This window comes from Phyllobates terribilis, unplaced genomic scaffold (assembly GCF_046119375.1).
Source record: "Phyllobates terribilis strain yellow unplaced genomic scaffold, ASM4611937v1 Scaffold_5__5_contigs__length_657084704, whole genome shotgun sequence".
Lineage (NCBI taxonomy): Eukaryota > Metazoa > Chordata > Amphibia > Anura > Dendrobatidae > Phyllobates > Phyllobates terribilis.
In genome coordinates this window covers 641,111,450-641,138,641 of record NW_027362765.1, presented here as the reverse complement: position 1 = coordinate 641,138,641, position 27,192 = coordinate 641,111,450, and the positions used below count along the sequence as shown (strand labels likewise).

The following is a 27,192-nucleotide window of genomic DNA, read 5'->3' as shown; positions in this document are numbered from 1 at the left end:
AGGCGCACGGGGCGCAGGAGGGGGCGCACGGGGCGCAGGAGGGGGCGCAGTCAGGCGCAGGAGGGGGCGCAGTCAGGCGCACGGGGCGCAGTCAGGCGCAGGAGGGGGCGCAGTCAGGCGCACGGGGCGCAGTCAGGCGCAGGAGGGGGCGCAGTCAGGCGCACGGGGCGCAGGAGGGGGCGCAGTCAGGCGCACGGGGCGCAGGAGGGGGCGCAGTCAGGCGCAGGAGGGGGCGCAGTCAGGCGCACGGGGCGCAGGAGGGGGCGCGCTCAGGCGTACGGGGCGCAGGAGGGGGCGCGCTCAGGCGTACGGGGCGCGCTCAGGCGTACGGGGCGCAGGAGGGGGTTGAGGAGATGGAAGAGCCAGCAGTGATCACTGGGCAGAAAGGGGGGTAGGAGCCGGCAGGCCGCAGGGGGGGTGATCACTCGGATGGCGGGGGGGGGCTGGTGATCACTGGGGGGGTGAGATCACTGGGGGGTGAGATCACTGGGGGGGGGTGAGATCACTGGGGGGGGTGAGATCACTGGGGGGGGGGTGAGATCACTGGGGGGGGGTGAGATCCCTGGGGGGGGGGTGAGATCCCTGGGACTGGGGGATGGTGTTGTGATCCCTGGGACTGGGGGATGGTGTTGTGATCACAGGCGCAGGAGACCACCGGCTGTCAGAAGGAGAGCAGCAGCCGGTGGATGAAGACGTGGGAGAGAGCGGAGGGAGCGGTAGGAAATTGGGCTGGGGTGGAGGGGTGGGGGGTGGTAGGGGATGGAGGGGGGGGGTCGGGGGCTAAGTGGGGACTGGAGTGAGACAAGGGGAGAAACAATTACCGGCGGCAGCAATGTGGGGCGGCAGGGGATCGCGGGCGGCAGCGGATCGCAGGAAGCGGGGGTCGCTGGCGGCGAGGGTCGCTGGCGGGTCTCTGGCGGGTCTGGGGTCGACGTCGGCGGCGGCTAACCAATCTCCTCAGCATCCACGGACAGGATAGAAGCTGAGGAATTTGGTTAGCCATTTAAATTTCCTCCTCCACATCTGATTGGAGGGCTAGCGTCACATGGACACTAGCCCCAATCAGATCTGGGGGGGGGGGGGGACAGAGGTGACACTCCCCCCAGCCAATGGCTGATGCTGTAAGCATCAGGCTATGCCCAGATTGAAATATTTCACCAATTTTCATTGGTGAAATGTTTCATTCATTCCGATTGGCAGTTTCACTAAAAGTGAAAATGAAACTACCAATCGGAGGGGTCCCAGGCACGGGGGGGTTAATCCACCCCCCCTGGGGTCAACTTCAGGTTGTCTAGTTGCATCAGCAACTGTGACACCTGAGTGACCCCGCTCGCAGGCGCTGCAGGGGCTCTTTCCCTCCATGTCACAGACGCTGTGACATGGGTCGGGAACGAACTGTTTTCCATGTCACAAACGGTGTGACACGGGTCGGGAAGGGGTTAATATCCGCAAGTCAATGGCGGCGAATACGCCGCGATTATGCAAAATAATTGGGTAGTGCTGCGGATTTTTCCGCAATTATAATCCGCAGTGGAAATTTCAGCAGCATATGCACAGCACATGATGATTATCATTGGGGAACATTGCAGACCTTCTACCAAGCGTTTTTTAAGCGTTTCTGCAGCGGAATTGCATAGTGGGCACACAGCCTTAGACGCACTTTTTTCCTCCAAAATTTTTGAGGAAAGTGGGGGGAGTGTCTTATAGTCCGAATGTTGTGTGTGTGTATATGCTGGTGGGGAGTGTGAGGGCAGCGGCGGAGGAGCGGAGCACAGGAGGCAGCAGCCACCTGCTGCAGCCTACACTGTGCCCGCTGCTAAAGTAAATGAATATTCACTGCTCCCCCCGGAGCACTAAATATTCATTCTCCTTAATAGCACGCACAGTGTAACTGCGGCTTCCTGCTGCGGCCGGGCGATTGCGTGTGCCCGCTATTAATAAGCATGAATATTCACCACCTATCCACGCCCATGTGGAGTGGGGTGAATATTCATGCTCTTTAATAGCGGGCACATGCGATTGCCCGGCAGCAGCACAACACTGTGTGCCGGCTATTAAGGTGAGTGAAGTCACTGCTCCCCACGCACACAGTCCCGGCATGGGGAGCAGTGATGTCACACAAGGTGAGTGAAAGACTAAGTGCAACACAAAGGGAAGGGGGATAAGGAGCCCAGACTCCAGGGAAAGGGGGGAGTAGAGACCTCCTAGGCTGATCTGATATCAACATGTCTCCACTAACCTCCCTATATTGGTTCCTCACCAATCGCCGCATGCGAACCTAAACCCTGTATTAACCTAGCACTTGGCCCTGGATAGGGAAGGGCGGGGAGGGTAAGCACTAGTTGATCCCCACTAACGACTAAAGGCAACAAGGGAGACAATCACGGGGGAATGTAGCTTAGCTTTAGCCGACTTCAGAGAGATAACTCCAAGCATCCTCGTAGCACCACAGAGGAAGATAGCAGTCTGAGAGCTCCAAGCATTCACAAGGAAACATGCAAGTATCACCGGCACCTTCCTGCTGCAAAGTGAAATTATTTAAACACCCAGGCCAGGGTGTCAATTAGCATGAAGGAAGTAGCCGCTGGGTCCTAGAGTGAAACAGCTAAGAAGGTGTCTGTAATGGCAAACGAACAGATCTTCTGCGACCAACTGCAGGGCGACTGTCTGTCACATCTGACACACCCATAACAAGTGACTCTTCCGGTAGCTCATCTCACCTTGTGAGTGAGCATGGCAGTGATGTCATGCATGGCTCACACAGTGAGATAATTGCTGGCAGCAGAGCAGGACGCAGCGCTGGAGCAGAGGGAAGAAAGGTGAGTAGAAGTGTTTTTATTTTTTTTGTGTGCAGCTTGATGGGGGATTGGGGTGCCATGCATACCAGGAAGAGGGATGAGGGGGGCCATGCATACCAGGATGAGGGATAAGGGGAGCCATGCATACCAAGAAGAGGGGTGCCTTCCATATCAGGATAGGGATGAGGGGTGCCATGCATACCAGGATGAAGATCAGGGGTACCATGCATATTAGGATGGGGATCAGGGGTGCCAAACATACCAGGATGGAGGGGTGCCAAACATACCAGGATGAAGAGTGCCTTGCATACCAGGATGAGGGGTGCCTTGCATACCAGGATGAGAGGTGCCTTGCATACCAGGATGAGAGGTGCCTTGCATACCAGGATGGAGATCGGGGGTGCCATGCATACCAGCATGGGGGATGAGGTGTGCCATGCATACCAGGATGGGGGATTGGGTTGCCAGGCATAACAGGATGGGAGATTGGGGTGCCATGAATTCCAGGATGGCGATTGAGGTGCCATGAATACCAGGATGGGGATAGCGTATAATAGGAAGGGGGGGTGGGGCATATATACCAGGATGGGAAATAATAACAGAATTGGGAGACATTACCCCTATAACAGTGTCATCAGCAGACCCCCCCCTCCCCCTTAACAGGGCATCATGACCATATTTTTTGCTTACATTTTTTTTCTATTTTCCTCCTCTAAAACCTAGGTGGTCTTATGGTCCAGTGCGTCTTATAGTACGAAGAATACGGTCTTTTGTGTGACATATCTCTCTGATTTAAGGTCATGAAAATTCAAACTTTGAAAATTGCTAAATTTTTGCCAAATATCTGATTTTTTCACAAAATGCCAGTCATATCAAATAAACTTTACCACTATCATGAAGTACAATATGTCCCAAAAAACAGTCTCAGAATCAGTGAGATCCGTTGAAACATTTCAGAGTTATTACCTCGTAATGTGACACTGGATAGAATTGTAAAAATTGGCCTGGTCATTAACTTGCAAACAGCCTTTGGGGGTAAAGGGGTTAAATAACAAAATAGTGGCATGCAGAGCCCAAATCAAGAAGATTTGGTCACTTTTCAAATATTTCTGTAGCAAACTATATATGCAGCAGCCGCAGTGTCTCCTATGTGATGTTTATGCTACAGCCCCAGTGACTCCTATATGATGTATATGCTCCAGTCCCAGTGTCTCCTAAGTATTGTACAGTGGGGAAAATAAGTATTTGATACACTGCCAATTTCTCCTTCCCCCATGACGGCACCATGGAGAGAGGGGATCCGCCCTTCAAGGACAGGAAACCTACAGATAAAAGAGCAGTAACTCTCTTCCGCATCAGTTGGTTTCCTGTCCTTGACGGGATCCTACAGTTCCGGAGGCATACCTGCGGGGTGCCAGAAGATGGACGTCGTGGGATGCCAGGCCCGGCCAGTCCGATCCAGGCAGCGGGGGTCCCCTGCCTCGGTTGGTGCGGTGCCCTTATGCGCCACTGCTGGGGTCAGTGGTCCTTTAGGGTGTGCAGGGGGGGGGTTCAGACGAAGAGGACAGGGCCGAGGTGCTGTGCTGGACCCCCTGGTTGCGACAGGTGGGAACGCGGCCCGGCAGCGTTCTTTTGAACTTCCGGGTCTGCCGCGCAAGCGTGAGCGTGCCTCCGGATGACGCGGCGCCGCAATGCATGACTGGGTAGCCATTCTGTGCAAGTGCGGGCGTCCTCCCGCAGGTGCGGGGGAGGAGGGGGCGCCGGGTCACCATAGGCACTATGGGAGGCAGAGTAGTACCCATCAGACGGGAGGTCACCTTGCAGCGGTTGATGGGCACACATGAATTGGCCAATTTATGCGCTAAGAACCTCCATTTTTTGTAAGTAAAGCTTATTGAGTAATAACACAGTTTAAATTAAATGGTTTTATTGTCTTTATGTATCTTGGCCATAATGGAGTGCTGCTGCGCTTTCTTTTTATATATCTTATGCAGTTCACATTTGGGATGTGCTGGTCAGTTTTTTTGACATATATATCTATCTATCTATCTATCTATCTATCTATCTATCTATCTATCTATCTATCTATCTATATATATATATATATATAGATATAGATATCTATATATAGATATCTATATATATATATATAGATAGATAGATAGATATACTCTATATACAGTACAGACCAAAAGTTTGGACACACCTTCTCATTTAAAGATTTTTCTCTATTTTCATGACTATGAAAATTGTACATTCGCACTGAAGGCATCAAAACTATGAATTAACACATGTGGAATTATATACTTAACAAAAAAGTGTGAAACAACTGAAATATGTCTTATATTCTAGGTTCTTCAAAGTAGCCACCTTTTGCTTTGATGACTGCTTTGCACACTCTTGGCATTCTTTTGATGAGCTTCAAGTTGTTTCACACTTTTTTGTTAAGTATATAATTCCACATGTGGTAATTCATAGTTTTGATGCCTTCAGTGTGAATGTACAATTTTCATAGTCAAGAAAATACCGAAAAATCTTTAAATGAGAAGGTGTGTCCAAACTTTAGGTCTGTACTGTATACTGTGTGTATGTATACAGTACAGACCAAAAGTTTGGACACACCTTCTCATTTAAAGATTTTTCTGTATTTTCATGACTATGAAAATTGTACATTCACACTGAAGGCATCAAAACTATGAATTAACACATGTGGAATTATATACGTAACAAAAAAGTGTGAAACAACTGAAAATATGTCTTATATTCTTGGTTCTTCAAAGTAGCCACCTTTTGCTTTGATGACTGCTTTGCACACTCTTGGCATTCTCTTGATGAGCTTCAAGAGGTAGTCACCGGAAATGGTGTTCCAACAATCTTGAAGGAGTTCCCAGAGATGCTTAGCACTTGTTGGCCCTTTTGCCTTCACTCTGCGGTCCAGCTCACCCCCAACCATCTCGATTGGGTTCAGGTCTGGTGACTGTGGAGGCCAGGTCATCTGGCGTAGCACACCATCACTCTCCTGCTTGGTCAAATAGCCCTTACACAGCCTGGAGGTGTGTTTGGGGTCATTGCACTGTTGAAAAATAAATGATGGTCCAACTAAACGCAAACCGGATGGAATAGCATGCCTCTGCAAGATGCTGTGGTAGCCATGCTGGTTCAGTATGCCTTCAATTTTGAATAAATCCCCAACAGTGTCACCAGCAAAGCACCCCAACACCATCACAACTCCTCCTCCATGCTTCACGGTGGGAAGCAGGCATGTAGAGTCCATCCGTTCACCTTTTCTGCGTCGCACAAAGACACGGTGGTTGGAACCAAAGATCTCAAATTTGGACTCATCAGACCAAAGCACAGATTTCCACTGGTCTAATGTCCATTCCTTGTGTTCTTTAGCCCAAACAAGTCTCTTCTGCTTGTTGCCTGTCCTTAGCAGTGGTTTCCTAGCAGCTATTTTACCATGAAGGCCTGCTGCACAAAGTCTCCTCTTAACAGTTGTTGTAGAGATGTGTCTGCTGCTAGAACTCTGTGTGACATTGACCTGGTCTCTAATCTGAGCTGCTGTTAACCTGCGATTTCTGAGGCTGGTGACTCGGATAAACTTATCCTCAGAAGCAGAGGTGACTCTTGGTCTTCCTTTCCTGGGGCAGTCCTCATGTCAGCCAGTTTCTTTGTAGCGCTTGATGGTTTTTGCAACTGCACTTGGGGACACTTTCAAAGTTTTCCCAATTTTTCGGACTAACTGACCTTCATTTCTTAAAGTAATGATGGCCACTCGTTTTTCTTTACTTAGCTGCTTTTTTCTTGCCATAATACAAATTCTAACAGTCTATTCAGTAGGACTATCAGCTGTGTATACACCAGACTTCTGCACAACACAACTGATGGTCCCAACCTCATTTATAAGGCAAGAAATCCCACTTATTAAACCTGACAGGGCACACCTGTGAAGTGAAAACCATTTCCGGTGACTACCTCTTGAAGCTCATCAAGAGAATGCCAAGAGTGTGCAAAGCAGTCATAAAAGCAAAAGGTGGCTACTTTGAAGAACCTAGAATATAAGACATATTTTCAGTTGTTTCACACTTTTTTGTTACATATATAATTCCACATGTGTTAATTCATAGTTTTGATGTCTTCAGTGTGAATGTACAATTTTCATAGTCATGAAAATACAGAAAAATCTTTAAATGAGAAGGTGTGTCCAAACTTTTGGTCTGTACTGTATATATATATATATATATATATATATAAAAAAAGAGTGACCAGGAGCTGCTTGAGGAGCAAGAGCTGCTTCCTCAGTCGCCACCGCCAACCCAACGAAAGAAGAAGCCGGAAGAAACGGGGCACCAGGGCGGTAACAGTGGAAGCGGGCTCTCCGGCAGATCGTCGCAGCGCAGCAAAGGCTCCACCTCAACATCTACCAGGAGGACTCAGTCTACAAAGATGGCTCCACCTCCTGAACCGGTACCCGCTCTTCCGTCTGGTTGGTAAGTGATCTTCGTGAAAGTCCACTTTGTAACTAGGGGCCCTCGCTCTCTCTCTTTTTGTCTCTTATTAGGGAAGAAAAAGTACGGGGAAAACAAAAAATAAGACCTGTGTACTATGCACAGAAGCCCTACCCACTACTTGGGATAAGAGACTCTGCAGCCCCTGCATTGAGCAAACTATATGCGAGGAAACCCAGAAATTTGCCTCTGAACTTAGAGACCTAATTAAGTCACAGGTCAAAGATAACATTAAATCCTTTCGGGGGGTAGAAGGTTAAGGAAAACGAAAAACATATTCCCCGAGTCCGGTTCTAGCAGTTCTGAGAATGGCGGAGATTCGGACTCTTCCATCTCTTCATCTTCCTCGTCTACAGATAGGGCAGCAGCTCCGTCCTCCTCTATCGAGGAAACAAATAGCCTCATTAAGGCAGTCAGATCTACCATGGGGTTAGCAGATCCCCGGCCCAAAAAATCATCCAAGACGTAATGTTCAGCGGTCTACAGCAAAAAAAGAGATCTTTTCCACTAAATGAACATGTTCTCTCTTTGATTAAGAAAGAGTGGAAAAAAACGGAGAGGAAGGGCTTCCTTTCCCCTAAACGAAAGTACTCGTTCGATGACCCTGCATGTTCCTTTGGCGAGAAAGCGCCAAAACTGGACATCGCCATAGCCAAAGCATCAAAGAAATACTCCCTTCCTTTTGAAGACATGGGCATCTTAAAAGACCCCATGGATAAAAAAGCAGACAGCGTCCTAAAGGGTTCCTGGGAAGCCGCTGGGGGGGTTAAAACCTGCGGTAGCTGCCACATGTACGGCCAGGACATTAATGGTCTGGCTGGATCAGCTTGAAACACAACTGAGGCAGAAAACATCTAGAGACACAATTCTTGAAACTATCCCAGTAATGAAAGGGGCAGCGGCCTTCCTAGCTGACCCCTCAGAGGACTCCGTTAGATTAGGTGCTAGGGCGACAGGGCTCGCTAACGCGGCCAGACGAGCCCACTGGCTCAAATGTTGGCCTGGGGATCTACAGACTAAATCAAGATTGTGCTCCATCCCCTGTGAGGGCGAGTTTCTATTTGGGCCTGCCCTTGATGACATCTTAGAAAAAGCAGGGGAAAATAAGAAGCGGCTCCCTATCCTGTCTAACACTGCTTACAGAAAATCTTTTCGGAGTAAAAGCGTTATCCGTAGAAAACCCCCTAAAAGAGCAGGATAGGTGGGAAGACAGGAGAAGGAAGACCAAAGGGTTTCTATTTAACAAACCCCCCAACGATAGCAGAAAGCCTCCCCAATGAGGATTTGCCCCGGGTGGGGGGAAGGCTATCAGGCTTTCTCCCGGCCTGGGAGTTAATATCCGACTGCTCATGGATTCTGAGCCTAATACAATCGGGCCTGAAACTCCAGTTCCTCACATACCCTCAGCAAAACTTTGTCGTGAACCCCGAAAGGTCCTCAAACAAGGAGCAGCTGGCCTTGGAGCAGGAAATCCGGGGACTGGTAGAGAAGGCAGTCTTTTAGGAGGTCCCGGGGGGGGGGGGGAAGGGGAGTAGGCAAGGGCCGTTATTCCTGAGGAAAAAAACAGATGGGACGTACAGGACGATTGTAAATCTAAAAAAGCTGAACAAACTTTTGAAGGTGGAAGCCTTCAAAATGGAAACAATAAAATCATCACTAAAAATGCTGTTTTCCGATTGTTTCATGGCCGTCCTGGATTTAAAAGACGCTTATTATCACGTCCCGATACACAAAGACTACCGGAAGTTCCTCAGAGTAGTAGTTCCTATGGGTGGAGTGGTCAAACACTATCAATATACGGCCCTCCCATTCGGCATCGCCATAGCCCCAAGAATTTTCACCAAAGTTGTTGCAGAGGTAATGGCTCATCTAAGGGAACAGAACACCCTGTCGTCCCATACCTAGATGACTTCCTGGTAATAGGCAGCTCCTTCCTAAACTGCAAATCCCATCTGGGAAAGGTCATGGATTCTTTGACTCGCTTAGGATGGCTTTTGAATCTAGAAAAATCCAAAATAGAACCATGCCAGATACAGGAATACCTAGGCATCATGCTGGATTAAAAAAGACAGGAGTGTCGTCTCCCCACAGAAAAAATTCACAAAATCATAGGCCAGATATCACGGGCAAAGTCCCACCCATCTATGTCCCTACGGAAAGCCATGTCCCTTCTAGGCTCCCTGACAGCATGTTTCCCGGCCGTCCAATGGGCTCAAATACATACCAGGACCCTACAGTGGGAAATCTTAGAGGCAGAAAAATCCCTAAAAGGGCATTTAGAAGGGCAGCTAATGCTATCTGCAGAAACCACACTTTCCCTAGAGTGGTGGGGGAACATAGACAATCTAGCCCGGGGAATTCCTTGGACAATCCCGACACCCCAAATCCTGACCACAGATGCAAGTCCCAGGGGCTGGGGGGCTCACCTCAACAACTTTGTAGCTCAGGGGGTCTGGACAGAACGCCTAAAGCTAGTATCCTCAAACATAAAGGAGCTCCTAGCACTAGAGCAGGCACTCCGGGAATTCATGCACACACTACAAGGACACCACGTGAGGGTCTTTTCAGACAACCGGGTAGTAGTGGCATACCTGAACCACCAGGGGGGTACACGGTCCCATTCCCTAATGCAGACGACAGAGGTCATCTTTCACTTAGCCGAGGAAAACTTACAATCCCTGTCAGCCCTACACATAAAAGGGATAGAAAATCGCACCGCAGACTTTCTAAGTCAGACACAGCTAAAGCAGGGCAAATGGGAGTTAAATCAGTCAGTTTTTCGGCAGATTGTACAAATGTGGGGACGTCCCTCCATAGATCTGTTCGCCAACAATGGGAACCAGAAAACACACTCTTTTTGCTCCCTAGACCCCAAAGGGAACCCCGTAGCCATGGATGCCTTCATGATCCCGTGGAGTTACCCTCTAGCTTACGCTTTTCCTCCGACCGCTCTGATTCCAGCTGTTCTGAGGAAAATCAGGGAAGAGAAAGCGAGGGTAATCTTGATAGCATCCTTTTGGCCAAAGAGGGCATATTTTTCGTGGCTGAGGATGCTATCAGTCTCCGACCCATGGGTTCTTCCGGAGCTTCCAGACCTTCTTTCTCAGGGTCCGGTTCTCCATCCTCTGGCTTCTAACTTACACTTGACAGCCTGGAATTTGAAAGGGCTCTTCTGAAGGACAAAGGTTTCTCGCCAAATCTTATCACCACGCTACTTCAAAGTAGGAAACCTGTGACCACCAAACTGTAAGGAAAACCTGGAAGAAATTCCTTTCCGTCTCAGGTTCCAGACTGGGTGGGGAGGTTCCATTGTCAGCTATCCTGGAATTCTTACAGAAAGGTTTGGAGCAGGGTCTGGTCACAAGTACCTTAAAAGTTCAAGTTGGGGCCCTGGGAGCGCTCTACAATTTTGATCTGGCTAGGGATAAATGGGTATCTAGGTTCATTAAAGCATCATCTAGATCCCGACCCATCACATCCAGAAATACTACACCCTGGGATGTAAACTTGGTCCTTTCAGCTTTAACGGAGGCCCCTTTTGAACCTCTGTCAGAAGCACCCCTAAAAATTCTGTCCCTGAAAACAGCGCTCTTAGTAGCTCTCACATCCACACGTAGGGTTAGTGATATTCAGGCCCTATCGGCAGGCCCCCCTTCACACAAATCTTGGAGGATAGGGTTACTCTAAAAACCGACCCTGCCTATCTGCCAAAAGTGGCGTCAAGATTTCACAGGTCCCATGAAATTACCCTCCCTTCTTTCTGCCCCAACCCTAGGAACACGAAAGAGAAGGTCTTGCATACACTAGACGTCAGAAGGTGCCTAATCCAATACCTAGATGCGTCACAAGAGTGTAGGGAGGATAGTTCTCTCTTTGTTTGCTTTCAGGGCCCTCGCAAGGGGAAGAAAGCTTCTAAGGGCACGCTGGCCAGATGGATAAGGGAGGCCATCTCACTATCGTACTCCTCACGCGGGGAAGCTTCCTCGGAGAAACTGAAGGCCCACTCAACAAGAGCGGTGGCAGCCTAATGGGCGGAGAAGGCCGGTGCTACGATAGAGCAGATATGTAGAGCGGCAACCTGGTTTTCTCCCTCTACCTTCTTTAATCACTACCGGGTAGTTCTGGAAGCTGTGGTCCCCCCTAATGAGTCACTTCTCTGTAATTCTCTCCGTGGTGCCATCATGGGGGAAGGAGAAAGACGTAGTTACTTACCGGTAACGGGATTTCTCAGAGCCCATGACGGCACCCATATATTCCCTCCCTTCACGTGTGGGCGCGCACACTTATTAGTTACTTGTTGTAGCCACGTGGAGTCTCTGACGAGTTCTTAAATTGTAAAATTTTGTGTTAATAACCTGGTGGTCCTCTCATGCTCTGTAAACAACTGATGCGGGAGAGAGGTACCGCCCTTTTATCTGTAGGTTTCCTGTCCTTGAAGGCCGGATCCCCTCTCTCCGTGGTGCCGTCATGGGCTCTGAGAAATTCCCTTACCGGTAAGTAACTACGTCTTTTGCAAGTTTTCCCATCTACAAAGAATGGAGAAGTCTGTAATTTTTATTGGAGGTACACCTCACCTGTGAGAGGCAGAATCTAAAAATAAAAACCAGAAAATCACATTGTATGATTTTTAAGTAATTATATTGCATTTTATTGCAGGAAATACATATTTGATCACCTACCAACCAGCAAGAATTCTGGCTCTCACAAATCTTTTAGTTTTTAAGAAGCCCTCCTACTCTGCACTCATTGCCTGTATTAATTGCACTTGTTTGAAATCGTTTCCTGTATAAAAGACCTGCCACACACTAAGTCACACTCCAACCTTTCCACCTTGGCCAAGACCAAAGAGATGTCTAATGACACCGGGGACAAAGTTGTAGACCTGTACAAGGCTGGGTAGGGGCTACAGGACAATAGGCAAGCAAGCAGCTTGGTCAGAAGGCAACAACTGTTGGCGCAATTATTAGAAAATGGAAGAAACACAAGATGACTGTCAATCTTCCTTGGTGTGGGGCTCCATGAAAAACCTCACCTTGTGGGGTAAGGATAATTCTGAGAAAGGTCAGGAATCATCCCAGAACTACACAGGAGGACCTGGTCAATAACCTGAGGAGAGCTGGGACCACAGTCTCAAATATTACTGATAGTAACACACTACGCAATCATGGATTTAAATTCTGCAGGGCACGCAAGGTTTCCCTGCTCAAACCACATGTCCAGACCCATTTGAAGTTCGCCAATGACTACCTGAATGATCCACAACAGGCATGGGAGAAGGTCATGTGGTCAGATGAGACCAAAATATTACTTTTTGGTATCAACTCCACTTGCGTGTTTGGAGGAAGAAGAATGAGTACAACCCCAAGAACACCATCCCAACTGTGAAGCATGATGGAGGAAACAACATACTTTGAGGGGGTGCTTTTCTGCAAATTGGACAGAATGACTACACTGTATTGAAGGGAGGATGGATGGGGTCATGTATTGCATGATTTGGGCCAACAACCTCCTTCCCTCAGTAAGAGCATTTAAGATGGGTTGTGGCTGGGTCTTCCAGCTTGACAATGACCCAAAACACACAGCCAGGGCAAATTAGGAGTGGCTCCGTAGGAAGCATTTTAAGGTCCTGGAGTGGCCTAGCCAGTCTCCAGACCTGAACCCAAGAAAAAACCTTTGGAGGGAGCTGAAACTCAATGTTGCCCAGCGACAGCCCCGAAAGATCTGGAGAAGATGTGTATGGAGCAGTGGGCCAAAATCCCTGTTGCAGTGTGTGCAAATTTGGTCAAGAACTACAGGAAATGCTTGACCTCTGTAATTGCAAACAAAGGTTTCTGTATTAAACATTAAGTTCTGTTTTTCTATTGTATAAAATACTCATTTCATGCGATAAAAAGCAAATTATGTAAAAATCATACAATGTGAATTTTCTGGTTTTTTAGATTCTGTCTCTCACAGTTGAAGTGTACCTACGATAAAAATTACAGACCTCTCCATTCTTTGTAGAGGGGAAAACTTGCAAAATCGATAGTGTATCAAATACTTACAGTATTTTCCCTACTGTACATGCTGCAGTCCCAGTTTCTTCTATGTGATGTGTATGCACCAGTCCCAGTGTTTCTTATGTAATGTATATGATTAGGGGTGTCTTAGTAAACCCGAAACGCGTAAGGTGTTGAGATTTTTAACTTTTATGGACTTTTAACTTGATTCAATAAACTTACAATTTTTATCCAGTTGTTTGTGCCGGAAACTACCCTAGTTTTTTCCTCTGTCAGCTGCAATCACCAGCAGGTACTGCACCCACTGGTTTCTAATTACAGCAATGGATCCATCTATACTACCAGCGTGTACAGCTCCAACCTTCCCACTCGCCTCTTTCATGTAATGTATATACGCTAGCCCCAGTGTCTACTATGTAATGTATATACAGTAGTCCCGGTGTCTCCTATGTAATTTATATACACCAGTCTCACTGTTTCCTATGTGATGTATACAACAGTCTTGGTGTCTCCTATGTGATGTATATGCACTAGTCCCTGTGTCTCATATGTCATGTATATGCTCCAGCCCTGATGTTTCCTATGTGATGTATATACAGCAGTCTGTGTATCTTATGTGATGTGTATATATAGCAGTCTCTGTGTCTTCTATGTAATGTATATACAGCAGTCTCAGTGTATCCTATATATGCAGCAGACCTACCATTGCTTCATTTCTACAAATGTAAAGTGAGCAGTGATAAATTTCCCACTGTGAGGAGACATGAAGTGTAATATGAAAGTGTGTTCAGCACAACCTACTGCTGCTAGTTCTTTACAAAACTCATCATCGCAAAGAGTAGCCTGTGCTCCAGACTGACGCCGATCTGGAAAAGCAGTTGCGAGTAGCAACATCAACACTACCACCTAACATCACAGTCTCACCAAAGAGAAGCAGTTCCAGCCATCCCAGTAGGTAGTGAGTTAATTAATTGTTTTGTTTGACCAAATATAACAATCATTTTCAAGTTGATAATTTTGTATGGCCCCCAAATGATGATGTACCATATTTTTTGGACCATAATACCCATTTTTTAACAAGAAAAACTCTTGTTAAAAAGTGTGTGGGTCTTCTAGTCCGGAGGCAGCTTCCTGTGATGGAAAACGGTGACACTGCATCCTTCCCAATCACAGAGAGAGCTGCTGTCTCTCCTCCTGCTCTGCACTAATCTATGTGATCGGTGCAGAGCAGGAGAGGAAGCTTACCAAAGGGAATGGAGGCTGCACAAGTTGAGGATCGGCAGGACCTGCTGCCACAGTAATTGCAGGACCTTTCAGGCCATGTGACTGAAAGGTGCCACATGACCTGAAAGGTGCTCGACTTGATCAAGTGGAAGGTCCTGCCGATGCTCTTCTGCTGCAGCCCTTGTACAGGTCCCAATCAGGAACTGCAGAATGTGGTAATGTATAGTGTGTGTGTGTGTATGTATGTGAATGTGGCAGAGCTGTTTATGCGTCATTATGTGCATGTAGCAGAGCTGTTTGTGTGCATATAGCAGAGCTATGTGTGTGTGCATGTAGCAGACCTATGTTGTGTGTATAACACTGTAGAGAGACATTAATAATAGATTTATTACCTCCATATTCTACCTCAATACATTAAAATTTGTGATAATGACCCCTCCACTTTACACCGCCAGGGAAGTTTTAGTTAATAGGAAAAAATGTTTTTCCTATTTTATGCTGTCTAAACCTGGGGTGCGTCTTATGGTAAGGTTCGTCTTATAGTTCGAAAAATACGGTAAATATCCAAATGGCCCTTGGCAGAAAAAAAAGGTTACCCACCCCTGGCCCCGACAGAAAATGATGCACACATTAAAATATGTTGGTGTAAATTTTTGTTACTGCTATCTATATGCGATAGTGTTAAAATATTCCAGACAGTTCTGACTATCCATTAGCTTACACTTTCTTTCTTTAGTATCTTATTGTCAACTTTACTGGCCCACTTAGACATGTCAATAATTGGTGAATGTCCCTGACTATCGGTTAGTCTAACCACAATGTCAATCAAAATGTTCATTCATTGGTTGCGATGATTTCTATGTTACCATAAAAATTATCAGCATCGGCAGCACATTTCCCATGTAAGCAGGTGATGTGCTTCAGATAACATGATATTCTATGCACATAGAACGATCACATCACAGATTGTCCTGTGCATGTAAAATGTTCTTCAGCCCGTAAATGACATCTGCGGTCATTTAGTGGTCTGTATCGGATCATATAAAAGGGTCATATGCAGAGTCATCACATTGCCTGCAGAGTGTGTCTTTTGCAGTTTGGCAATACTGTATGCGCAAATGTGGCACCCCAGGGGTCTGGTTGCCACAGTAATAGAAATATTATGTCTGAGAGCAAGTGGGAGGTTTCTCTGGTCAGGAGCCCTAAGCATGCAACACGGCCCGCCCAGACCTGGGAGGGGAGGAATCTGCCCTTATAAACTGGGTCTGGGGCGGGATTAAGTCAGTTCCAGACACAGGGAGAGTTACAACAGGAGCTCTGTAGGAGCAGGAGCGAGTGCCAGAGGCTGGAAGCTAGAAAGCTCGCCTTGGCTGAAGACACTAAACCCGGACACGGAGTCCGAGGCTGTGGGGACATCCAGGTCCAGCAGCAGAATCCAACCGGCAGGGGATTCCATGTCCTCTGGCCTTAGAAGCCCGGAGGCACGGTCACAAGCAAGGGACCAGCACCGCCATCGTGAAGCGGAGGCTAACGGAAGGCCCCAAGTCACCGGCCATACGGGTGAGCACCACACGGTATACTCAGGGACGTGGGCTACTTCTACCCGCATAGAGCAAGGTAGCCAGGAAAGAGTGCAGATAGTCGGGGAGGCCTACAACTCCACCTGGCCAGGGGAGATCCTACTTGCTTACAGACTGATCAGGCCCCTACTGCTAACCAGTACTCCCCGGAGGGTCTGTGTTATACCATCAGTAAAGACCCTGAACTGCACCACACGTCTCTGTGTTTCATCGTCGCACCAGCACCATCAGTACTGGGACGCTCACACCATCACTCCCATCTTCCACACTAGCTGCCCTGAGGCAATACTTCTCCCGTGGGGAGTTATCCCATACTCGGCTGCGCAAACATCAGCCTCAGCGGTCTGCAGCGCAGCGGCGGTCCCCACTGACCACAATCCACGGGTGGCGTAGTCGGACATTGTTATAACCTAAGACTGCCACTGGTTTGACCGCCCTGGGCACGGACCGGGTCACCGCCACACTGAGACTACAACCCCCAGCGATCCGGCTCCGGGTATCCCCTGCACAGCACAGGCCCAGGGGGCACGTCACAAAGATAAGGTTCTCTTTTGCCATCACTTCCTAGAGACTGTGACAAGTATTATATCACTCTGGACAAAAAGAGAAAAAATAACCTGCTCACCCTTGTAGATTCATCCAAACACAGTGGAAACAACGATCACATTACTGCATAGTGTCCAAGTTGTATGTTGAAAGGAAAGGAGCTGTCTAGCTTCCAATCGTGATAATCATAAAAAAATCCTTTTATAGCAATTCTTGAAAATGCATACACGTTAAAAACATATACAGTATGTGTATGAGTGTAGGGGGAGGACATCATATAAAACCAAACATGTTTTGCACGCAAGACACTTTCTTAAACTTTGTCGACCAAGTTTAAGAACGCGGCCTGCATTCAAAACGTTTTTAGTTTTACATGAGGTCCTCCCCCTACTCTCATAAGCATATATGTTTTATGTTTTTTTTAACTAATTTTATTGATGACTAGCTGTACTACCCGGCTTCGCTTGGGTTAATAACTGCTGTTAGCAAAATAGAATGTGTTAACAAAAATGTATTCTCCACACAAAAACCACAAAACAAATAGATAGAAATGTAATTATTAAAAGGCAAAAACTAAGCTAATAGAAGCATTTCACAACATATATTTCAACACCAGAGATATTCCACACAGATTTAACTAAATAGGCCAAGTAATGTGAAGTAATCTTCTACTCCTTATTCGAGAGCCTTTTGATAAACGACATTCTTAGTACTTCCTTCAAGTGCAAACACGAACATATTTTTGGCTTTTCCAACTCTTGAACAGGCCACATAAAGTTGACCATGAGAAAAGCATGGAGATTGTAAATCTATTCCAGCTACTTTCAAGGACTGTCCCTGAGCCTTGTTGATGGACATAGCAAATGCCAGTCGAACAGGAAACTGGAGGCGTTTAAAATCAAAAGGCAAATCAGATGGAATGAAAACATCTTCTCCTGTGGCAGATCCTGTCAAAATGGTTGCCTCAATTACATGTGGAAACAGGTTCTTAATCAAGAGTCTTGTTCCATTACACAGCTTTGGTGGATCCAAATTTCTCAATAGCAGAATAGGTGCTCTGGGTTTTAGAAAGAGGTTGTGAGGAGGGAGTCCTTGTGGCTCCAAGGAATTGAGGAACTCAGTTGGATAAAATAATGCTTGAGCAGGGTCTATTACTGTATCCACTGACTTGTAGGTTGTGCACACACCTGGAAGGAGATTTAGAATCTGAAGATTGATCTTGTTGACACTGTCATTTTTGGGAGCCAGAATAGCCCTTTCACACAGCCAGCCAGAATTTTTGAAGTGAAGTTGAATGTTTGGAAAAACCTTTGCTTTCAACTCCTCAATGGAAGTCACAATGCAACAAAAGTTGCTTGGGAAGGTGATCTGTCCATTGGTTGAGTTTACTGGTTCCTTGCCATCTCCAATAGTCAACAGCTGGCTCGAAAACAGTCCAGGAGAAACATCGACTGACATGTAGACCCTCATGTTTGTGTTCAGTGACATTTTCTTTACTTTTCTCCAAAGGTACGATGCTTTGAGACAGGCATTCAGTTCGTCTGCAGGGGTTGATCTTGGAATAACAGGTAGTGTTTGGCGGAAGTTACCTGCCAAAACAACTACTCCTCCCATGATATATTTGTTGCTACGTAGGTCTTGCAGCAGTCTGTCCACTGCTTCCAGAGCCCTTTTGTATGACATGGTGCATTCATCCCAAATGATGGCACTGCATTTTTCGCTCTCATTCTTTAAGTCCCCCTTGTTCACATCTGGCAGCTGTCAATTTGCCTCCAACACTTTTCCTTTCACTTTTTCCCCATTATGTAGAGGAGGGCAAAATTGTTTGGTGAATTGGAACGCGCAGGGTTAAAATTTTGCCTCACAACATAGCCTATGACGCTCTCGGGTTCCAGACGTGTGACTGTGCAAAATTTTGTGGCTGTAGCTGCGACGGTGCAGATGCCAATGCCGGACATGCATACATACATACATACACACACATTCAGCTTTATATATTACATTGTACAACTAGTGTTGAGCGAGTATGTTCTATTAACCCTTTCGCCGAGTATGCTCGGGCCGAGCTCCGAGTATTTACAGCTGCTCGGTGATATGGTTGAATCGCTCCCGTGTGCATGATTTGCAACTGTTTGACAGTTTTATTACATGGGAGGAATGTCTATTTCTTACACATTCCTCACATGTAATAAAGCTGTCAAACAGTTGCAAATCATGCACACGGGAGCGATTTAACCATATCACCGAGCAGCTATAAATACTCGGAGCTCGGCCCGAGCATACTCGGACAGAACATACTCGCTCAACCCTATATACAACATAACAAGGTTATATCATAGAACAAAAGAATAAACAATATTTCTCATTTTTCATTAGTGCTGTCTGGCAAAGTTAACTTTGCCCTTAAAATACCATGGGTCTAATATATTAACCAAAAGTATAAGACACTCATGTCAGGCACCAAATATCATCTACTTTATCATGAGAGAATATTCCTCATCGCCTGGGGACTAATGTGAATCAAAGGGGAATCAAACCAAGGCTTCCATACCTCATAAAAATTGTCAGGACAGTGACTATTTTTATATACCACCCGCTCATAGGAAGCTGCAGTATTTACCATATTGACACAGTGTGAAATTCCTGGGGTCTTTTCTCCATCCATCTCACGGCGATAGGCGTACGAGCCAAAAATAATGTTTCCCTGAGAAGAATGCGAGGAAGGTGAGGTCAGGTCTCCTCATCAAGGATTACAATAAGCACACCTTAGGGCAGAGCAGTACAGGGGGTTGTATGATCTCGATGAGGATCGCTATGACCTCTTTCCAAAAGTCAGCAATAGGAGGGTAATACCACATCAGGTGAACAAAATCTGCTGCCTCTTCCGTACACTTATGGCAATCTGCAGTGGTGGTTCTACCCAATTTACTGTATATAACCTGCCAGTTGTCATGTAGCATTGATCGACTATATACATTTGGACTAGCTTGTTATTAATTGCCAGTGAAACATATTGTGGGGAGGTCAAGACTTCGCTCGAATCCTCCTTTAACCCCTTAAGCGCCGAGGGTGGTTTGCACGTTAATGACCAGGCCAATTTTTACAATTCTAACCATTGTCACTTTATGAGGTAATTACTCTGGAACGCTTCAACGGATCCCCCTGATTCTGAGAATGTTTTTCGTGACATATTGTACTTCATGATAGTGGTAAAATTTCTTCGATATCACTTGTGTTTACTTGTGAGAAAACTGAAATTTGGCAAAAATGTTGAAAATTTTACAATTTTCAAAATTTGAATTTTTATGCCCTTAAATCAGAGAGATATGTCACACAAAATAGTTAATAAATAACATTTCCCACATGTCTATTTTACATCAGCACAATTTTGGAACCAACATTTTTTTTATTAGGGAGCTATAAGGGTTAAAAGTTGACCAGCGATTTCTCATTTTTCCAACAAAATTTACAAAAAACATTTTTTTAGGGACCACATCACATTTGAAGTCACTTTGAGGGGGTCTTTATGACAAACTATACCCAAAAGTGACACCATTCTAGAAACTGCACCCCTCTAGATGCTTAAAACCACATTCAAGAACTTTATTAACCCTTCAGATGCTTCACAGGTATTTTTGGAATGTAGAAGAAAAAAATTAACATTTAACTTTTTTCACAAAATGTTGTTTTAGACCCAATTTTTTTTATTTTCGCAGGGGTAACAGGAACAAATGGACCCCAAAATTTGTTGTGCAATTTCCCCTGAGCACGCAGATACCCCATATGTGGAGAAAAAACACTGTTAGGGTGCACGGCAGGGCTCGGAAGGGAAGGAGGGCCATTTCACTTTTTGAATGTAAAATTTGCTTGAATAATTAGCGGACGCCATGTTGCGTTTGGGGAGCCCCTGATGTGCCTAAACAGTGGAAGCCCCCCACAAGTGACACCATCTTGGAAACTAGACCCCTCAGGGAACTTAACTAGATGTATGGTGAGCACCTTGAACCCCCAGGTGCTTCACAGAAGTTTCTAATATTGAGCCGTAAAAATAAAATTTTCACATTTTTCCCACAAAAATGTTTTTCAGCCCCCAATTTTGCATTTTCATAAGGGTAACAGAGAAATTGCACCATGCAGTTTGTTGTGCAATTTCTCCTGAGTAAGCAGATACTCCATATGTGAGGAAAAACCACTGTTTGGGTGCACGGCAGGGTTCGGAAGGGAAGGAGCGCCATTTGACTTTTTGATTGTAAAATTTGCTTGAATAATTAGCGGGCGCCATGTTGCGTTTGGAGAGCCCCTGATGTGCCTAAACAGTGGAAACCCCCCACATGTGACACCATTTTGGAAACTAGGCCCCTCAGGGAACTTATCTAGATGTGTGGGGAGCACCCTGAACCCCCAAGTCCTTTACAGACGTTTATAACATGGAGCCGTGAAAATAAAACTTTTTCCTCAAAAATAATGTTTTAGCCCCAATTTTTTTACTTTCACAAGGGTAAGAGGAGAAAATGGACCCCAAAAACTTTTGTGCAATTTCTCCTGACTACGCCAATACAGTGTTTGGGCTCACAGCAGAGTTCAGAAGGGAAGGAGCACTGTGTGACTTTTTGAACGCAAAATTGGCTGGAATCGAGAGCGGACGCCATATCGCATTTGGAGAGCCCCTGATGTGCCTAAATAGTGGAAACCCCCCCACAAGTGACCCCATTTTGGAAACTACACAACTCAATGATTTTATCAAGGGGTATAGTAAACATTTTGAACCCAGAGGTGCGACACAGAATTTGATAACATTAGGTCATCATATTGAATAAGTTGTCATTAGTCTTGAGCGCAAGTGCTCGCTACTTGAGTTTGCATCGGGTACTCAGGTATGCACCATGTATCGCAGGTGCTTGAATGACATGCTCGAGTCCCCATCCGCATGTTTCACGGTTATTAGACACCCAGGCTATCCCCGCAACGTTTTTTTGGCCGCGAAGCATATGGTGCAGAGACCCGAGCATGTGACTCGAGCACCCGCAATACTCAGTGCATACCCGAGCACCCGATGCAAACTCAAGTAGCGAGTACTTGCGCTCAAAACTAGTAGCCATATCGTCATCTTTTTTTTTCTTTTGAAAAAAATCCCAACCCTAAGCCTAGCCCAACCCTAACCCCAACACCAACCCTAACCCTAGCACAACCCTAACACAACCCTAGCCCAACTCCAACCCCAACCATAACCCGAGAGTTTATTTTTTTCGCCGTTCCTCATACGGTATATGTGATTAGACGACTTTATTCTTCGGGTTGGTGTGATTACAGAGATACCAGAATCATATCGGGTTTCTATGATTGACAGCTGTCACACACTAAAAGCCGCATTTTTTTGTAAAATCTAGTTTTTGCATCGCCATATTTTGAGAGCTATAATTTTTCCATATTTTGGCTGACAGAGTCATGTGACGGCTTTTTTTTTGCGCGATGAGTTGACATTTTTATTGGTGCCATTTTTAGGCACGTGACATTTTTTGATCACTTTCTATTCCGATTTTTGGGAGGCAGAATAAACAAAAACCAAAAATTCAGGAATTGTTTTTTTTTTATTTTTTTATGCTGTTCCGCGTGTGGTAAAATTGATAAGGTACTATAGCTTTATTCTTCGGGTCAGTACTTTTACAGCGGCACCACATTTATATTGTTTTTCTGTGTTTTGGCGCTTTTACACAATAAAAGCTATTTTATAGAAAAAAAAATGTTTCCATCGCTTTATTCTGAGAGCTATAACTTTTTTACTTTTCGGCTGATGGAGCTGTATAGCGGCTTATTTTTTGTGGGACAAGATGACGTTTTCAGCGGTACCATTTTTATTTATATTCGTCTTTTTGATCGCATATTATTCCATTTTTTGTTTGGCAGTATGATGATAAAGCATAGTTTTTTGCTTCGTTTTTTATTTTATTTTTTTACCGTGTTCACTGAAGGGGCTAACTAGTGGGACAGTTTTATAGGTCAGGTCGTTCTGGACGCGGCAATACCAAGTATGTGTACTTTTTTTCTTTTATAATAATATTTATTGATGGGTACATTATATTTTTATTTTAGGTGGATTTTTTTTTAAATATTTTTTTTTAATTTTTTTTTTCACTTTCTGACAGTTTTTTTTACTTTTATTCTTTGTCCCACTATGGGACTTTCACTTTTTTTATTCTGATTGCCTGTATAGCACAGGGATGGAGCACCATCCCTGTGCTATGCAGGCTGTCAGCGATGCAAATGCAGAAGATACTTTGGTCATGCACTGCGCATGATCAAAATATCTTCCTGCTGTCTGGTGACCCGGATGTTGTCATGACGACATCGGGTCGTCATGGCAACATCTGGTAAGCTGCGGCAGACTGCGCTGGAGGCCGGCAGGAGAGGTGAGTATCCCGATCACCTCCCCTTGCCCCCCACAATGCTGCGATCGACTTTGATCGCAGCATTGCGGGGGTTAATGTGCCGGGAGCGGTGCGGGACCGCTCCAAGCACATTGTCACAGCTGACACCCGATGCTATCAGCTGACACCCGATGCTATCAGCTGACACCCGGCGCGATCGCAAAGACGTACTAATACGTATCCGGCTCTTAAAGCCCAGGCCGCAAATACGTATTAGTACGTCTTGGGCTTTAAATGGGTTAATAGGGAGGATATTTCTGCTCTCCATTTGGCCTCAACCAACATTGGCGATGAGAAGCATCTTCTGCTAAAAGGAGTCGTCCGGTCTAAAATGAAAAGTCAGCCAGCTCAGAAGCCGGCGAATTTTCACAGCGCAGATTCAAGAGTCTGCTGTCACACAGAGTGACTGCAGACTTTCCATTTTAGACCAGACAACCTGTTTAATAACTAGGTGTATAAAAAGGAGATAAACCCTTAGGGATTCTAAGGAGCCAGAGACCCAATCAGGGGGTATGAGGATATGAGAATATTTCCAATGTTTTGGGAACTGGGTATTTAGGTCATGCCTTAGTTGCAGATACCTAAAGAAAGCGTGTCTGGGGACTTGATAGATATGTTGACATTCATTGAATGAAACACGAACAATCAGGGGTCAAGACACTGGCACAGGTATATATCCAAAGTTCGACCGAAACTGAGCATATTGGGAATGTTTATAAACTAAAGGGAAGACATTTTAAAATGATATATTTATTAATGTATAAAGTTAAAAACATACCAAACAATTGTGCAAAAAAACGAAACAACCCGACCCACAGATTAACAGACAAAACGTTGTACACTAATTACCAATCAATTGGTAATTAGTGTACGTTTAGTCTGTTAGTCTGTTTTTAACTTTATACCTTAATAAATATATAATTTTAAAACGTCTTCCCTTTAGTTTATATACTGTGATTGGGTAAGATTAATAACATTTATTGTTGTGAGCCCCATATTGGGAATGTAGCAATTCAGGATGAGCTCCGTTATGCCATAAGGGAGACTTCGTTACTGTGTACTTGAATTGAAAAATTTTTGGTGGCTTTCCACACTTGAACCACAAGTCTATGAATTGGGGAGAAGGAGCGCGAGTATTGCTCTGGTGCTTACAAGACTCCCATAGACTCTGAGGACTCAAAACAATGCGCAAGGTGATGTTCAGAATTAGACAAATGAATATCTGCTATCCAGTGTTGTAGAAAGTAAAGTTAGCTAGCTAAGTAGTATATGAGGCACCTGCCTCTCCCTCAACCACTGAAGAGTGATCAGTTTCAGTTTATGTGTTTGAGTCCAAAATGAAGGATGCTAAATGGGAGTTGATCATGGCAAAGACCTTTTCTGGGTCTATGGAGGCTGAATGTTCCAGAACATGTAGGAATTTAGGGAGGACTAGCATTTTAAACACATTAATTCTCCCAGCTACTGATAGACAGAGGGCACCCCATATTCTAAAATTCGCCCGCAGGAGATATATTTAAATCACAGAGTTGCGTGTGATTTCTTACTATGTGTATGCCTAGATATTTAAAGTCAAATACTATTTATAGCCTGCAGAATTCATCCCCTACTTTCCATCACATAGTGCTTAGAAATAATAACATGGATTTCTGCCAATTTTTAAGACCGGAAAACCGGCCAAATTCATAAATCAAATGCATTACCAAAGGCAGTGCAACTCTTGGACTGGCAATAAACAGGATTAAATCATCCATATATAACCCAAAGCGGTCTTCACAGGAACCCACTTTAACCGCTTAAGGACCCTGGGATTTTCCGTTTTTTGCATTTTTGCTCCCCTTGTTCCCAGAGCCATAGCGTTTTTATTTTTAGGTCAATATGGCCATGTGAGGGCTTATTTTTTGCGGGACGAGTTGTACTTTTGAACGACATCACTGGTTTTACCATATCATGTACTGGAAAACAGGAAAAAGATTCCAAGTGCGGTGAAATTGCAAAAAAGTGCAATACCACAGATGTTTTTTTTTTATTTTTACCACGTTCACTGAATACTAAAACTGACCTGCCATTCTTTTTCTCCAGGTCATTACGAGTTCGTAGACACCAAACATGTGTAGGTTCTTTTTTATTTAAGTGGTAAAAAAAAATCCAAAGTTTGCTAAAAAAAAAAAAATGGCGCCATTTTCCATGACCCGCAGCATCTCCACTTTTCGGGATCTGGGGCCAGGTGTGGGCTTATTTTTTGCACGCCGAGCTGAAGATTTTATTGATACCATTTTGGGGTAGATCTGATGTTTTGATCGCCCGTTATTGCATTTTATTGCAATGTTGCGGCGACCAAAAGATGTAATTCTGGCGTTTAGAATTTTTTTCTTGTTCCGCCGTTTACCGATCGGATTAATTCTTTTTTTATATTGATAGAACGGGCGATTCTGAACGCGGCGATACCAAATATGTGTATGTAGGGTTTTTTTTTTATTATTTTATTTTGAATGGGGCAAAAGGGGGGTGATTTAAACTTTTATATTTTTTTAAAAACATTTTTCTTACACTTTTTGCTTGCTTCTATAGTCTCCATAGGAGACTAGAAGCAGCAACTGTCCGATCGCCTCTGCTACATAGAGGTGATAAGCAGATAACTTCTATGTAGTAGAAATGCTCCTGTGCTATGAGTGCCGACCACTAGGTGGCGCTCATAGCGACCAGCTCATGACAACCACTGGAGTCTGCTGCAGACCTAGGGTTGTCATGCCCACTCATCAGTGACCCGCGATCATGTGACGGGGTTACCGATGGGCGGGGTAAGTGACGCACTTCCGGCGCGGCGCTGTTAAATGCCGCTGTCAGAGATTGACAGCGGCATTTAACACGTTAACAGCCGCGGGTGGATCGCGATTCCACCCGCCACTGTTGCGGGCACATGTCAGCTGTATAAATCAGCTGACATGTGCCCGGTTCAGTGTGGGCTCAGCACTGGAGCCCGTGCTGAACAGGAGGTGACAGCCTGGTGCGTACTATTACGCCCCAGGCTGTAAAGGGGTTAATCCCTTGATATCCTGCAGTCTGATGGATTCTGACAGCTAGTAGTTACATGGCAATGGTAAACAAAAGAGAAGACAGGGGGTACCCCTGTTTGGTCCCTCTCCCCAAGGGAATCGATGAGGACATAAAACCTTTGCTTTTGGAGATTGACACAAGACTACATTCTATCTTCTGAAGCCCGGTCCAAAGCCAAATCTTAGAAGGGCCTTATCAAGGCAGGCCACTCTACTGAATCAAGTGTCTGAGCTGCATCCAGAGATGCAAAGGCCCAATATTCTTGTCCTGTCCAACCCAACTCTGCAATACTTGCTGATGAAGATTGACCCGGATTAAATCTGCACTGGTCTGGGTGAATAATTTCATGAATAACTTTATTTAGTCTATTCGCTAGAATTTTGGTCAATATTTTATGATCTAAATTTATTAAGGATATGGGTCTATATGACGCACAATCTTCAGGAGGCTTAGTATTACCAGGATATTGGCATCGTAGAAAGATTTGGGTAGAAAGGCTGAGGAATTACATATTTTAAGAAGATGAGGGGCCAGTTGGTCTAAATATCTTAGATAGACTTGCAGAGGGAGTACATTTGGACCCAGAGACTTCCCTAGCGCCATATCTCTGGCCACCTCCATCTTCTCTTCTTCAGTAATAGGAGTCCCTAGTGCCACAGCACTCTCCTCTCCGAGTATAGTGAGATTTATACTGTCCAGAAATTCCTGTGGAGTCTCCTCCGGGTAATCAGCCCAAGTGGAGTATAGGTTCTGGTAGAAGTGCGAAAATACAGACAGAATCTTATGAGAATCGGACATCACCCTACCTCCAGGATCACTAACAATGCATATATGTTTTTTAACATGTATATATTTTAAGGAATTGTAATAAAAGGGTTTTTTATGATTATCACGAATGGAAGCTTGATCGCTCCCAACATTATATCACTCTGTCAATTGAATTTTATTAATTTTAGTTGCTATAACGCATACAAGCCCTGTTTCACTCTCTTTACATACAATTAAAAATAAAAAGTTTTTTAAAGACGAATACCACAATTACCGCTTTAAAGGCG

At 45.3% G+C, this 27,192-nt stretch overlaps 1 protein-coding gene across 1 annotated transcript in view; it reads right to left on the bottom strand.

Annotated features, from left to right (window-relative positions):
- The window catches only part of LOC141273820 (uncharacterized), a 64,813-nt gene that overhangs the window by 26,481 nt on the left and 11,140 nt on the right, over window positions 1–27,192 (bottom strand). The gene's annotated exons all lie outside the window — the stretch shown is intronic.